General features: G+C 51.9%; 2 long non-coding RNA genes across 4 annotated transcripts in view; one reads left to right on the forward strand and one right to left on the reverse strand.

The window, feature by feature from the left end:
• LOC138419720 (uncharacterized) overlaps nucleotides 1-15,633 on the reverse strand; it is a 386,183-nt gene that overhangs the window by 21,903 nt on the left and 348,647 nt on the right. The window lies entirely within an intron of this gene.
• Nucleotides 4,591-10,638, forward strand: LOC138419706 (uncharacterized). 3 transcript variants are annotated; one of them, XR_011249035.1, is made up of 5 exons: nucleotides 4,591-4,808; nucleotides 5,282-5,461; nucleotides 5,760-6,072; nucleotides 6,943-7,060; nucleotides 9,797-10,638. It is a non-coding gene; the product is annotated as an uncharacterized lncRNA (long non-coding RNA). The 3 variants fall into 3 exon arrangements; XR_011249034.1 differs by having other exon boundaries at nucleotides 4,611-4,863; XR_011249036.1 differs by lacking the exon at nucleotides 5,760-6,072 and having other exon boundaries at nucleotides 4,621-4,863.

Consider the following 15,633-nt stretch of genomic DNA (forward strand, 5'->3'; position numbering starts at 1 on the left):
TGTCCATATGTGTGTGGATTTATCTCTGGGCTTTCTATTTTGTTCCATTGATCTATATGTCTGTCTTTGTGCCAGTACCATACTGTCTTGATGACTGTGGCTTTGTAGTAGAGCCTGAAGTCAGGCAAGTTGATTCCTCCAGTTCCATTCTTCTTTCTCAAGATTGCTTTGGCTATTCGAGGTTTTTTGTATTTCCATACAAATCTTGAAATTATTTGTTCTAGTTCTGTGAAAAATGTGGCTGGTAGCTTGATAGGGATTGCATTGAATTTGTAAATTGCTTTGGGTAGTATACTCATTTTCACTATATTGATTCTTCCAATCCATGAACATGGTATATTTCTCCATCTATTAGTGTCCTCTTTGATTTCTTTCATCAGTGTTTTATAGTTTTCTATATACAGGTCTTTAGTTTCTTTAGGTAGATATATTCCTAAGTATTTTATTCTTTTCGTTGCAATGGTGAATGGAATTGTTTCCTTAATTTCTTTTTCTACTTTCTCATTATTCGTGTATAGGAATGCAAGGGATTTCTGTGTGTTGATTTTATATCCTGCAACTTTACTATATCAGATTAACCACATCTTAAGCGCACAACAGCAACCTGTGGCCACAAGCTGCAATTTTGAAGGGTGTAAATTAAGGAAAAAAATGCACCTTGAACATTATCTCACACCACTTATAAAATTAAGCTGAAACAGATCATAGAACTACATATAAAAGCTGCAATTATAAAACTTCAAGAACACATAGAATATCTTTATAACTGTGGGATAGTCAATTATCCCTTAGGTAAAGCACAAAAAGCATAAACCATAAAAGAAAAAGCAATAATTGAACTTAATAAAAAATTTAAACTTATCTTCCTCAAAAGATACCATTTAAAGGGACTTCCTTTAAATGGTAAGGAAGTGGCTAAGACTCCTTGCTCCCAGTCCAGGGGGCCTGGGTTCGATCCCTGGTCAAGGAACCAGATCCCACACGCTGCACCTAAGAGTCTGCAAGTGCAGCTAAAGATTCTCCATGCCAATACACGTGGCATGCAAGGGTCCTGCAACCCCCAACTAAGGGGGTCACATGCAGCAGCTAAAAAAAAAAAAAGATCCTGCATGTCACATCTGAGATCTGGCACTGCCAAATAAATATCTTTTAAAAAGATACCAGTTAGGAAACAGAAGAGCCTATTCCAGTCACTGACTGGGAGAAGGTATTCATGATTAGTATATTTGACGAAGGACTTGTATTCAGTCCTTGATAAAGTAAAAAACAAATGAGCCCAACTCCGAACATCTTACATTGAATAATAAAAAGCCAACAACACCATGGAAAAACATGGAAGAATTACTAGAGGTGTGTGAAACTGCTACACAGAAAGATACGTGAACAGTCAGTAAAGATGGTCAGCCCCACTAGTTATCAGAGAAATGCAAATGAAAACCACAATGGGATACATATCCGTTAGGGTTGCTAACAATACCAACTGCTGGCAAAGACTGGAACAACTGCAACGTCTGTTGCTGACGGGCATGTGCAGTTATATAATAACTGTGGAAAACAATGTCCTAATTTCTTGTAGGACCAAACATACATTTCCCACATGACCCAGTAATTCCACTCCTATTCATTTGCCCGAGAGAAATGAAAACACAGGACCGCAGAAATACTTGAACAACAATGCTTGCAACAACTCTGTAATTGTAACCCCAAACTGGAAACAGTTCAAATGCCTATGAAGGGGTCAGTGGATAAGTAAAGTATGGCATATCCATGCAATGGAATACTACTCAGTTTCAAAAGGGAGGAAAACCTGATTGATGCATGTAAAGTGAATCTTTAAAAGATGCTGGTGAAAAAGGGCATATACAGAAGAGAAGGTATTTGGTATGATTCCCCTAACATGAAACTCTGGAAAGGACAAATCTAATGTAACAGAAAGTGGACCAATAGTTGTTTGGGCCAGGATTGGGGGAGGGGCAAGGGCTGCCTGAAGAGGGGCTCAAGAGAACTTTTTGGGGTGATGATGGGATGTCCTGTAAATATGCCTTGTTTGTGACAGTAATTACATGAGTGGCATAAATTTTTTGAAATCTGTTGAAACATAGACTTGAAATGGGTGCTTTTCACTGTACACAAATTATACCTTTAAAAAGTTCAAGGAGTTTCCCTGGTGGTCCGGCGGCTAAGACTCTGTACTCCCAATGCAGGGGGCCTGGGTTCCATCCCTGGTCAGGGAACTAGATTCCCACATGCCGCAGCCAAGAGTTCGCAGGCTGCCACTCAAGATCCTGTGTGCTGCAACTACGACCTGGTGCAGCCAAATAAATAGATAAATATATAGAATAAATAACATAACATAACAAATAAAATAATATAGTAATAAATAAATATAAAAGGTCAAGAACACTTATCATTTCATAAAAAAATAGAATGCACAGATTAGCTGAAATTTAAAACACACACACACACACGACCTGTAATCCCACCCTTTGGAAATTATACTGCAAGTACTTTGGCCTATAGCCCAAATGACACTGCAGGCATTTTGTCTGTACCTAGGTCGTGCATATGTATGTAGTGTTTTACAAAATCAGAGTCATGTGACATTCACTATTTTGTAACTTCCTTTTTCCATTTAACAGCATCTGGAAAACATACTTCCACACCCACAGAAGCTCTCCCATACCCACACTTTAATGGCAGTGGAAGCGCTGCGTCCTGTGACTCTACCCTCCTTTGTATCACCCAGCCCTGCCTGGGGGACACTGAGGCTGTTTCCCATTATTTGCCGTCACAACCATGCTGAGCTAAACATCCTCAGAGCTATGTCTTTTTGCTCATCAAATGGTTTCCCTGGTTGAGTTCAGAGCAGGAGATTAAGGCAGTGGATGGGGGCCAGTCCTGCAGCCCAACACCCTATCAGTGTGTGAGATGTCCTTGACGATGAATTTCAGGACCCACTCAGCCTTTTTCCTCTTGGCTCCCCACCTGAGGTCTCTCTGAGACAAGGACTGGTGAAAGCCTGCAGGGTCTGTTCTAGAGGGCCTGTGGGTGGAGGTGTGCGGGGGAGGGATCTGGCACCTGCGGGGAGAAATATTTGAGCTGCTGGGAGCTTTTCTCTCAGGGAGGCCCACGGGTGGGAGGCCCCTCTGCTTGGCAGGGCTGGGAGGCAGGCCAGGCCCGGAGCCACACTCCCTAGCAAACACCACCTGGTCCAGGTCATTCCCGCAGTACTGGTCCGGGCACTGCCCAGGGACCTTGCCTGGGCCGGGGGTGGAGCTGGTGGCTAAGGGCCCGAGCGCCATCTCCAGTTGGAAACTTCCCTCATCTTCTCCTGCTGGTGTCTGAGCGATGGCTGCTGTGGTCAGCGGGAAAGGGTATGGTTTCGGTAAGTCAGGGGTCTACTGTATCTCCACCGCGCTGGCCAAGCGGGAAGATCTGCACAACAGATCTCCGGCCCTTTTCTGGCTCATCCCAGTGTTCTCCCTGCCCAACACGTGATGCCTGCTATGTGATCAAATTTGGCTAACGTTTTCCCAAAGGCGATCCTCTTTCCTCTCCTCTCCTTTCAAACAGATATTAGACCACCCCCAACCCCATCTCCCTGCAGGGGACAGAAGACTATTCCATGGTCTTCCCACTCCTGGGGTTCCTATTTTTCTATTTGGAAAACCATTTCAAGGAGGCGATAATTATATAGGGTAAAACTAATTTCAAACAGTGAAAAAGGACAGAGGGTCAAAAGGACCTCTCCCCTCCATTCCCTAAAGCCCCTCCCGAAGGCAATGGCACCCTACTTCAGTACTCTTGCCTGGAGAATCCAATGAATGGAGGAGCCTGGTGGGCTGCAGTCTACGGGTCGCTAAGAGTTGGATGCGACTGAGCGACTTCACTTTCACTTTTCACTTCCATGCATTGGAGAAGGAAATGGCAACCCACTCCAGTGTTCTTGCCTGGAGAATCCCAGGGACGGGGCGGGGTGGGGGGGAGCCTGCTGGGCTTCCGTCTATGGGGTCGCAAAGAGTCAGACACGACTGAAGCGACTCAGCAACAGCAGCAAAGATCTTTACAACTTATCCTAAAGGAGATCAACGCTGAATATTCATTGGAAGGACTGATGCTAAAGCTGAAGCTCTAATACTTTGGCCACCTGATGCAAAGAGTCGACTTATTGGTAAAGACCCTGATGCTGGGAAAGATTGAAGGCAGGAGGAGAAGGGGACAACAGAGGATGAGACGGTTGGATGGCATCGCTGACTCGATGGACGTGAGTTGTAAAGCTCTCTAGGCAGACATGCCAGATGTACGTCATGTTCAGAAGAACATTCCACATCAGTTCGTAAGACGTTCACTCCATCTTTTCACGCTCACAGGTCTTTTACAGATGCTCTGGAAGATCCCTAAGTCATCTGCGGCACAGGGATGAGAATAGTGTCAGTGTGGCCGTCTTGTTGTGCAGACTCAGAGGATGTCCCAGGTCCTGGCATGAAGGACGCCTTCAGTCAGTGTTGGCGGCTGTGTCCAGGGAGAGGGGTTCTGATGGTGATGAAACCAGAGAAAGGGTAAAGGAACTAAAGGGTGTTGTGTTCAGCTGTATTCAGCTGATGCCAGCTGTATTCAAGTGCCTCTCGGGCTGTAACGAGGCTCGATTGTGGGGCTGGCTCTAAAGGTTCCATGGAGGAGGAGGCAGGAGGCCAGCTTCATCTCATCATGGGGAATGAACTTCCCAGCCCTGGAAAGGAATGAGCTCCCCACTCCTGGAAGCAGGCGAGCTGGACGTCAGCTTCTTGGCGATGCGAGCATTGGACGAGGCAAGGTCTTAGACTAGATTCTAGGTGGTGGGACGCAAGAGGAGAGCCTGGTCCAGTAAGTCCATCACAGTAGTATCATTCTGGTTTTACTGATGCCACTGTGGGTGGCTTGGTTCCTTTGTTCTGCTCCAGGTATTTCTCCACTGAGCAGTGGGGACCCCAGTGTGGTTGGTGGCTGCCTGGAGGGGATGGAGAGATGGCTGTGTTATTGGTGAAGGAAGCTCACCCTTTTATCTCAACGGAGATCCCTCTGCCAACCTTGGCCATCCTTGCCTATTCTTGTCTAGTTGTTGCTTAGTCGCTCGGTCCTGTCTGACTCTTTGCGACCCTGTGGACTGCAGCATGCCAGGCTTCCCTGTCCTTCACCATCTCCCAGAGCTTGCTCAAACTCATGTCCATTGAGTCGGCGATGCATCCAACCATCTCACCCTCTGCCATCCTCTTTTCCTGCCCTCAATCTTTCCCTGCAACAGGGTTTTTTCCCAATGAGTCGGCTCTTCGAATCAGGTGGCCAAAGTATATTGGAGCTTCAGCTTCAGCATCAGTCCTTCCAATGAATATTCAGGACTGATTTCCTTTAGGACTGACTGGTTTGATCTCCCTGAGTCCAAAGAACTCTCAAGAGTCTTCTCCAGCACCACAGTTCTTGTCTGGTGAGTGGTTGAAATCCAGGTGGGCTGCCTGGCAGGAACGGCAGGAATTTGTGGCTGGAGGCAGCCCGTTCTTTAGGAAGGATGGGCTGGGTGGGGTCGGGGGGAGAGTCAGGGGGCAAAGGGCAGGCAGGAAATCAGCAGCCCACCCACGTCTCCGCCTGCACAGGCTGCGGTGGGCAGAAACTGCTTCCTCTCTCACCCCTGTTTGCGGAGAAAGGAACTAGACTCAGTTCCTGAATTGGAAAGGAGAGGAAAGGGTGAAGGCTGCGAACCACTGACAGCACTGCACTTTCCCCAGCTCCTGGGAACCCGCGAGGCGGAAACGGAGTTTTCGCAGCTGGTTTCCAAGGTTGATGAACAGCAGAAGACGTGGCGGTTAAGACAACAGGTCCAGATTTCCGGTCCTCCAGGAGTCTTTCCAGAGAAACAGCACTCGCTAGAAGTGCCACCTGGGGGTCTTCCTGGTCATGGCAGGCCCCGAACCAGCCCACGTCAGTCCTGCTAGTGCGCGACCTGGGCCAGGACCCCTGCCCCCTGCTCTGCACCCAGGAGTCCTTGGCTGGGAGCATCACCCCTCACAGACCCGTCTTCAGATTTAATCGAGATCGAAGGTAGAAAGTAGCTACTACATATAATTTCAAAGACCTGGATCCTGGGAGTGAGTCAGACCTTTCGAAATGGCCTCTCAGTGGTTAGGCTTCCCTCAATAGCTCAGACAGTAGGTGAAGAATCTGCCTGCACTGCAGGAGACTCGGGTTGGATTCCTGGGTCAGGGAGATCCCCTGGAGAAGGAAATGGCAACCCACTCCAGTATTCTTGCCTGGAGAATCCCAGGGACAGAGGAGCCTGGTGGGCTACAGTTCATGGGGTCGCAAGAGTTGGACACGACTGAGGGCCTGAACCGCCACCAAGTGGTTCGGCATATTTAATTATCCTAATAACAAGCAAGTCAGTACTGACGTGAGCAGCTAACATTGGAGTAACAACAATGACAGTGTCAGCATTTATACTGTTCTTGCCAGGAGTTCAGGCACTGTGCTAAGGGCTTTATATGGATTATTATAACGGGTCACCACGAGAATCTGAGACTGCGGTGGTGTTATACCCACTTCTGCAGCGAGGAAACTGAGCTGAGAGAAGGGAAAACAATTGCCCAAGGCCACTCAACCTGCTGGTGGGTGGCTGATATCCAAATACAGGCTCCTGTCCTGCCCATCCCCCTCCACTGGACACACACACACACACACACACACACACACTCTCACACACTCACGCAAACACACACATGGGCAGCAGATCTTCACCTGGGGCTCAGGGTCTCAAGGCAGGCGCAGTAGACTTCTAGGGGACCCAGAACTGTATGCACATTTATGTAAATATGAATTATTTCTCCCTGGGGAGCAGCTGCATTGATTTATAAGATTTCTAAGCATGCTAATCGGGAAAGTAATCAACTGACTGTCATATATCGGATTTGCTAGAAACAGACTCTGGAAGAAACCAGGAAGGGGTGAAGCAATCAGAAAGAAAGAAGAAGCCAGGCCAGCAGCAATTTTTGCGATAGCCAGCCTCAGCCTGACCCCGCCGGGGCTCCAGAGGGTGAGTCACATGGCAGAGCTCGACAGTCCGCGGCAGGGTAATATTGGGGTGAGTGGGGGACACCAATCCAGAGTCACAAGATGTTGGAACTGCCAATCACGGCTTGTCATTCTCAACTGGGTCCTGGTTGAAAAGCCAGCCCTGAAGGACATGCTGGAGGCAACTGGGTGAAATCTGGAAGTGGGCCGGGTATCTGACGGTGTTAGGAGATGGATGCTAGCTTTGCTAGGTGAGCAGATGGCATGGTGAGCATGTGGAAGGATGGCTTTCTGGCGACGCGTGCTGCAGTATTTAGGGTGGAAGGGTCCTGCTGTCCGCCAGACAATCTAAAATGGTTCAACACACCTCTCCAACTCTCAGATGAGAAGAGGCTTAGGCAAAAAGATTGTAATTGTTGAGTTGAAGTTGTGGATATATGGGAACCATTCACTTTCATTACTCATTTTCTCAATTTGAAAAACTTCATAATGAACATTTGAAAGACTCGTCTGAGGGCAGATAACCCTCAAGGCAAGTGTCTGCACGCTCTGAGGGCTCAGCCCGCGGGAGCAGTCTCCACCTGAGTTACTGGTTGACCACAGGCCTGGCCGGGGGCTGACTGCCGGCTTCTTGCCCTGGAGTCCCCGGGCTGCACCTCAGGGGTCCCAAAGCCAGCACACGATTTCAGCCGGGCCCTCACATACCCCGCGTGTCACGGCCACACCTTGTTCCCACAACCTTTCAGCCGCCTGGTGAGTGCCCTTGTGCTGGGCTGGCCCTGGGGCTGCCTGGACCCCAAGGTGGTGGACCCAGGGCGTCCCGGCGTAGCTGGCACCTCTTCCTTCCAGACATTCACGTGTCAGTGCTTGAGGAGCGCTTTCCCCTCGGGCCTGCTGGGAAGCCCTGGTGGCTGTGAGCTGGCGTGGCTGCACCGCTGCCTTCTGGGGCTGCCCGGAAGGCCTGGGTGCTGGTGGCGGTGGGAGGGCAGGCCAGGGGCCCTGGCGCTGGAGTATCCGGGCTCAGCAGGGTGGATGGAGGGCCGGTCCGGGGCTGTCCCAGGATGCGCACCCGGCATCGCCCAGAGCTGACCCTCATGGGATGCGTGGAGCCTTCAGTGAGGACGATACAGGAGCCAGGAGAGGCTGGCAGGGCACAGGCTGGTCTCGCCTGCCCAGTGCACTGGGACCACGAGGGTGAGCACGTGCAGGGGGTGGGTGGGCCTGAGACTCTGAATTTCCCTCTGGCCTCGGCTATGTGGATGCCCCTGCCCGGTGCCACTCTCCTTGGCCTCAAGGGAAGGCAGCTCTGGGGAGGGGGAAGGAAAGGGGCGGAGCCTTGCCCTCCCTGCCACCACTCACAGGGACCAGGTGCCCTCCTGCAGGCCGCTTGTGTGCTGCCTGGCCGTGGGTACACGTGGGTGCCTGACCCTGGGGCCAGGGGTCAGCGGCCCTCCATCAGTCATCATGACCCGAGCTGGAGGGAGGCGGGCCCCTTCCTGAGAGGAAGCCGAGCGTGGGATGCCAATGCCTGTGCTCAGCACGCGGGCGGGCCTGAGGCCCTCCCCACTCCACCGCTCAGCAGCCTCTGGGTGCCCTGGGGGAGAGTGGCAGGACGCAGACCACAGGGAAACCAGCCCCAATCCATCCTGTGCTGAGGTTTAGAATCTAGCTGGCTCTTCCTAACACGAGCAGTGTTCCCCCACCCCCCACTGCTTCCCCATGAATAGGGGGAAGGCTACATCTCAGGTTCTTTCCCAGGTTTGTCTCATTCCCGAGCGGGAGGCCCTGGGACTCCCCGCTGGAGGAGACATGTGCAGCCCTGCTCTCACCCCCAAGCTCCTCCAAGGAACAGTCCTCGGGGGTCCCCCTAGTGCAAAGAGTCCCTGCTTCCTTTGTCCATGGTCTGGACAGAGGACATAACTTTGCACCACTCTGATTCAGACGTCAGGGGGGCTGTGGGCAACGGCCCCATCCGCTGCGTCCCCGCCCTCTTCTCCATCCCTTCATCCAGCTGGCTGGCCGGCGCTTGCTCTCCTCTGACCAGGCAGACGCGCTCTGTCTGCCCCGCCTTCGCCCTGGCTGTTCCCTCTGCCGGGCCTGCTGTCCCCCCAGTGACTCCGCTCCTCGCTGCATTCCGTCTGTGCTCCGTGAGGCCCCCACAGCCCCTTACTTGCTTCTGTGATTTGATGTCACAGCATTTACATCCACTCGGCTTTTTTTTTCCTGTTGTTAGTTTGCTTTGTCTGTTAGGTTTTAATATGCTTGTCACCTGTGGTCCCCTCTGGAATGCGTTTGCTCTGTAGAACGTCCCAGGATGTGGCTCAACAGACGGTAGCCGGTCAATCAAAATGTGTGGCCGGGTGAACGGATGAGTGAGTGAGCAGCACAGATCATGCGCTGAACGCCTTTCCGATCTCTGAGTGGCTGCTAGCTATGGAGAGAATGCAAGCCCACGAGTGACAAGCGGCTACCCTTACGTCAGATCCAGGCTAATAGGGGTGTCGAAGGGCTGATTATGAAGTGGCTGTGCCCCTTTTGTCCAGCAGAGGGCAGCCAATTCCTGACAGCTTGAGATCCCTGCCTTGCTAAGAAGGGCTTGTTTCTTTTTTTCCTCTTTGAACTTATTTTTAAGTTTAATGGGAAATATTTTTTTCAAAAATCCCACAGTCCACATGGGGGGGAGAATGACTTGATCTGATACACAGGCACTTGGGAAACTGTCTCCTCCTAAGCTTCAAAGTGACTCTTCTCTTTTCAGGACACACAGAGACCTGTGGCATGGCTCTTAGATTCTGAGGAGCCCAGGAGTGGAGCTTGTTATCTCAAACTTCTCAGAGTCCATCGGGTCTGCTGCAGCCCATCATTGCCGGCCGGCCTGCTTGCCTGCGTCACAGCCGCAGGGCTCTGTCTTTGGAGCAGAATTCCCCAGGAGATGTCTGCAGCAAGGCCAGGGGCTGCCCTGGCGAGGGAGAGGGTGGGGGAACAGGAAGCCTCAGCTGTGTGTCTGGTCTGGTACTAATTAGCTGTGTGACCTTGGGCTAGTCACTTAACCTCTCTGGTCTGTTTACTTTTCTGTAAATGGGGTGCCAGATTGACTCATCTTGAAGTTCCTTTGAGCACAAAAGTCCATAGGGAGGGGAAGGCTCCAAGCCCAGTGCCTGGGATAGGGCAGGCCTTGGAGGCACTTCATAAATGCCTGGATTGTGTGAGACTCGGGGCGGACATGGGTGGATCTGCAGTCAGTGTTTATTTCCAGCTTTGGAGTGGAACTGAGGCTGGCTCTTGGTCCTGCCACTAATGGTGACCTCTAGTGGCTTGTTTCTCTGAGCCTCAGTTTACCCATCTGTAGGACGGGTGTATACCTCTGCATGGGTGTTGTGAGTTCCCAAAGTGATAACAATTTAGTGTGTGTGTGTGTGTGAGAAAGAGAGAGAGAGAGAGAGAGAGAACATGCGGATATGTGAGTTTTGAGTGTGTGTAAGTATGCATGTGATGGGGGACAGTGGAGAAAAAAATCTAAAACATAATCTTTTAAAATTGGGGTGAATTCACATGTATTTGAAATGAAATATAAATATAAGTTTCACATTTATAGTGAAATTTGCACAATTATTTTCAAGTGTGTAGTTCAGTGACTAATCTTTCAAAAGAACTTAGAAATTAGGGAAAGAGTGAGAACCCACTGTCAGGACCTGTGCCAAATGCTTTGCCCGCATGTTGTCATTCGATCCTCACAACTCCATGAGGGAGGAAGGGACTTGGCAGAGAAGGAAATGAGAGCTCAGAGAGGTTGAGCAACTTTCCCAAGAGCACCCAGCCAGGAAGTACAGGGTAGGGTTCAACCCCAGGGTTCCCTGGTCCAGGCGCAGGAGGTGATGGAGGGCCCACAGCCCCCTGGCCGTCCTTCTGACCTGACTCAGAAGCCCTGGGAAGGGCCGCAGGCAGGCTCGGGTGGGGGCCGGGATGATGGGCAGGGCGGCAGGGGCCCAGTTAAGTCACTTGACCTCATCATCCCTTCATTTCCTGCTCTGCCTAAGAGGAAATGTTTACACAGCGTCCCCACACAGACGCTGCACAGGCCTGGACTTGCAGTAATTAGCTGAACAATGAGGGTCCAGCGGCTATTGAGTGGCCCAGGCACTGGCCTGGGGTCAGGCAGCCAGGGGCCTGGCTCCTCACTGAGAAACTCTCCTCGTGACCCTGGCCTGTCCCCACGCCACCCTGGGCCTACTTCTCCGCATGGGAAAGGCAGCGGCAGGCGGGCCGGCCCCTAGGACCCCTGGAAGGCCCCACAAGTGGGTGAAGCACCTGGTATAGGGAGGTATAGGGGTATAGGGAGGGAAGGAGGCATGGGGCTGACGGGGCCCACGTCAGGCTCTCTTCCAGATCTGTGGCCCAGAATGTTTGATTTGAGGGTCCTCGAGGCAGCTCAGCAAGGCGTGGCATCCCTCTGCGGTATCCTTGCTTGGAGGACCCCATGGACAGAGGAGCCTGGCGGGGTTGCGAAGAGTCAGACACGACTGCAGTGACTTAGCAGGCACACACAAGACAGTTCAGTGTCCAGCCTCCATTTATGAAATAGCTTTTCCAAGTGGTTTGTTTGCTCACTCATTAGTTAATACACTAGTTAATTAATCAAGCAAATACTTATTATGCATCCATGGCTAATCATCCTCTTCCAAAAACTGCCCCCCTTTCCCTAGAGCTCCTTAGGCGGCATGCCTGGCCAGGGACTACATTTCCCAGACTTCTCTGCACCACAGGGGTCACGTGACTAGCTCTCACCAATAAGAGCGAGCAGTGAAGATGCTTCCCACTGAAGCGCTGGGAAGTGGGCCGTCCCACCGAGGGGGTGAGGCGCCTGTATCTACTCATGGGCTCTCACGTGCTATTGGCTGCGGGCTGCTCTGAGGGGTGTTAACGCCTCCAGTTCACCTTGTGCTCAGGCTGCGGTCACAAGCCGAGGCCAGGAGTCTGCAATCTGTGTCGCAGGGCAGCTCTGATGGCTCTAGGAGGAGGCCCTCCTGGCCTGGCTTGCAGCTTTGCAAGGCTGCCGGCTCTCCCAGGTGTCACTTGACTGTGGCTGCATTGCCCCGACCTCTGCCTCCATCCTCACGTGGCTTCTCCACGCCCCCATCCCAGGCCACCACCGTGGTGTCTTCATGTGGCCTTCCCATCAGGATGGCAGTCGATGCATTTAGTGCCCAGTCTCACCTAGCATAACTTCTTTGTAACTGACCACCTCAGCAGAGACCCGATTTCCAAACGGACAAGCACGATGGGAGGTGGCACCACGCAGAGTGGAGACCTTGGCTCCGGCAGTTGGATGTTTTGAGCCCTGAAATGGACGGTGCCAGCCGGCATTCACTTAGACTGGGAACCAGAGCACGGGCTTTCAGCTGGGGGCTCCGTGGTCAGAGGGCCTGGCCCTGGCGTCGGGATCTCCTGGTCCCAGGATCTCATTTCCTTCAAAAAGCCCTTGCTTTTGAGCAAACAGCATCTCCTGTGAACGACTACGCTCTCTGCTCCCTCTGCCTGACGCACTTCCGATGTGTCTCTGCCTGAGACACATTGTTCACTGAGCTCCTCAAAGAAGACACACGGTGCGTCTACAGCTCCACCCACTCTGTGTGCCCTGGGGGCTTTAGCATCTCATGGGCCAGATGGCAAGTCCAGGCTCCACTACTTGCTGGCTGTGTGTCCTTGGGCGACTTACATAACCTCTCTGGGCCTTGGCTTCTGCTGTGGGTGTACTGTGAAGACTGAATGAAATCATATGTGATAATATATGTAAAGGGTTCTGCACGCAAATGGCACTGCTCTTTTGTTTGCGGCTGTGTGTGACTCCGTGGCTGACCTCTCTGAGGAACTCAGGGATGGAGCTGCAGGGTGGGCTCTGAGCTCCCATCCCTCCTCCCAAGCTGCCTGCTGGGGAGGTTCCTTGCCTCCCCATTCCCCGTGGATGACTCCCATGAGGTCAGCAGAGGTGGCACGTGTCCCATCTGTCATTTTGCTCTGTTCCGTTTCCCTGCCAGGATCCCCAAGGTGAGGGCCTGCCCTGTCTCCATACCCCACCCCACCTTGCCGCAGGCCCAAAACAGGATGAGAATGTGGAAAGACAAAATGGGAAACAGGAACCCGCCCTGTGCAACGCGGCCCACCAAGGCTTTCTTCCCAGCGTGACTCAGGGCGTAGGAATCACCCACATTGGGTTTCCAAAGCCAGGCCGGGTCTCTGCAGGGTTCTTGTCCCCTAATAGGTAACAGGACAGAACAGGACAGCTGGGCTCTGGCTGCGGCTTGGGCAGGATCTGCAGATGTTGGCCTCGTCGAGCTCCAGGTCACACTGTCCCCAAGTCTCCCCCAGCTTCGGAGCCCAGCCAGCTGCCCTTTACAGAGCAGGGGAGCAACTGCCCTGCACGCGCGCCCCACCCCCCACCCTGGACCCTGGCTTCAGAGACTCCTCTCCACATGGCCCTCTGTCCAGACAGACGATGCCAAGATCTGATGCTCACATTGAGCAATTTGGGGCAAGCCTAAGTGAGACGTGTCCTGATTTCCAAGATAAAGTCCAGACGTGGTGGAGCTGGGACCAATCCTGACTCTGCTTTCCCTCGAGTGTAGCGGCCTCTGCTGCCTGATCCCGGCGTGGTCAGCAAGGTCTGGCCTCCCTGCGGTTGCCAGGACTCGCTTTAGGAAAGGCTCAATTTGCCTCCAGCGGAGGAACTTGTCCTCAGCACAGTGATGTGACCTGATGGCCTTGGTAGGATGAGGGCAGGTCATCGTGGCCCCACTGCTGGAGGACAACCTGCATTGCCCGAGCTCTCATCACGTCCTCACGACAGTCCTGGCGTGGGCGAGGCGGGTGCTCTGCTCATGGTGCTGGCTTCCAATATCGGTTGTTTGTGCCTGGCCCTGCTTGGAATGTTTGATGCCTGTTCTGTGTGAGCTGCTAGACACTCTGAATATCACCCCTGGAGCTGGGTGAATGTTACCACCCCATTTCACAGATGGGAAAATGGAGGCTTGGGGAAATGAAGTTTCTCTTCGCTAAGAAGGAGAGGAGATGAGTTTCAAAGACGGGGCAACCAGACTCCACTCCCAAGTCCAGAGCTTGGGGAAAAATCTTCCCTTCTCACAACAAGGACCCCATTTCCTATTGTTTCCCCACCTCGGCTGAGCAGGGAATCTGTTCTGTCCCAAATACATGCCTGACCGCCAAGGACAGGAACCTACTGGACCTACTGCAGCTACTGGAGACAGAGGGGCTCTGAGAAGTTTGGGGAAAGTGGCCAATATTGTTTGGGGTCTTTCTTTTAGGTGAACAGGCTATCAGGGTAACTTTGAAATAAAACTTCATATTCCTATAGCTGAAACTCAAGGGTTTCTGGGAACAGTGGCCTCCAATGGGTGTGTTTGGCTCCGAGAGGGAGTCATAGAGTGTGATGTCAATTCCACACACAGAAGTCTCACACGGGCTCCCAAGAGCACAAGACGGGGGACCCTTGAGGCTGAGTGGTGGTGTGCCTTGTCTCGGGGTGGGGGTTGGGTCCCCAGAAGCATTGCCTGAGATAAGGATTTGGGGGCAGGTAGCTTTCGGAGGGAGTGTGATCCAGGAATCCTGTGGCTGGCAGGATAATGGTCCCCAAAGACGTGCAGATGGCCAACAGACACACGAGAAGATACTCAACATGGCTAATTATTAGAAAAATGCAAATCAAAACTACAATGAGGTACCACCTCACACTGGTCAGAATGGCCACCATTAAAAAGTCTACAAAAAACAAATGCTGGAAAAGGTGTGGAGAAAAGGGAACCCCCCTTATACTCTTGGTGGGAATGTGAATTGACGTAGCCACTATGGAGAACCGTATGGAGGTTCCCTAAACTCTAAAACTAGAGCTACCATGTGATCCAGCACCCCCACCCCCGGGCGCACGTCCAGACAGAACCACAATCTGAAGGCGTACATGCACTGCTGTGCTCACAGCAGCTCTATTTACAATTGCTGCTGCTGCTGCTGCTGCTGAGTCGCTTCTGTCGTGCCCGACCCTCAGCGACCCCATGGCCTGCAGCCCACTAGGCTCCTCCGTCCATGGGATTTTCCAGGCAAGAGTAGGAGTGGGGTGCCATTGCCTCCTCTAGTTGCTAAGGCACGGAAACCGCCTGGATGTCTGTTACTAGAGGAACGGATAAGGAAGAGGTGGGACAAACATACACTGGAATACCACTCAGCCATGAAAAATGAAACAATGCCATTTGCAACAACATGGATGGACCCAGACATTATCATACGAAATGAAGTAAGTCAGAAAGAGCACGACAAATACAGTATCACTTATATGTGGAATCCAAAACACAGCACAGATAAACACATTTATGAAACAGAAACAGACTCACGGACAGACACTAGACTTATGGTTGCTATGGGGGCGGCAGCTGGGGGAAGCATGGAGTGAGAGTTTGGGGTTAGTAGATGTGAGCCATCGCACACAGAGTGGATAAACAAGGTCCTGCTATAGAGCATAGGAGACTATATTCACTACCCTGTGATAAGCCGCAATGGAAAAGAATATGAAAAAGAACACACATGCGC

This window comes from Ovis canadensis, chromosome 14, assembly GCF_042477335.2.
Source record: "Ovis canadensis isolate MfBH-ARS-UI-01 breed Bighorn chromosome 14, ARS-UI_OviCan_v2, whole genome shotgun sequence".
NCBI lineage: Eukaryota > Metazoa > Chordata > Mammalia > Artiodactyla > Bovidae > Ovis > Ovis canadensis.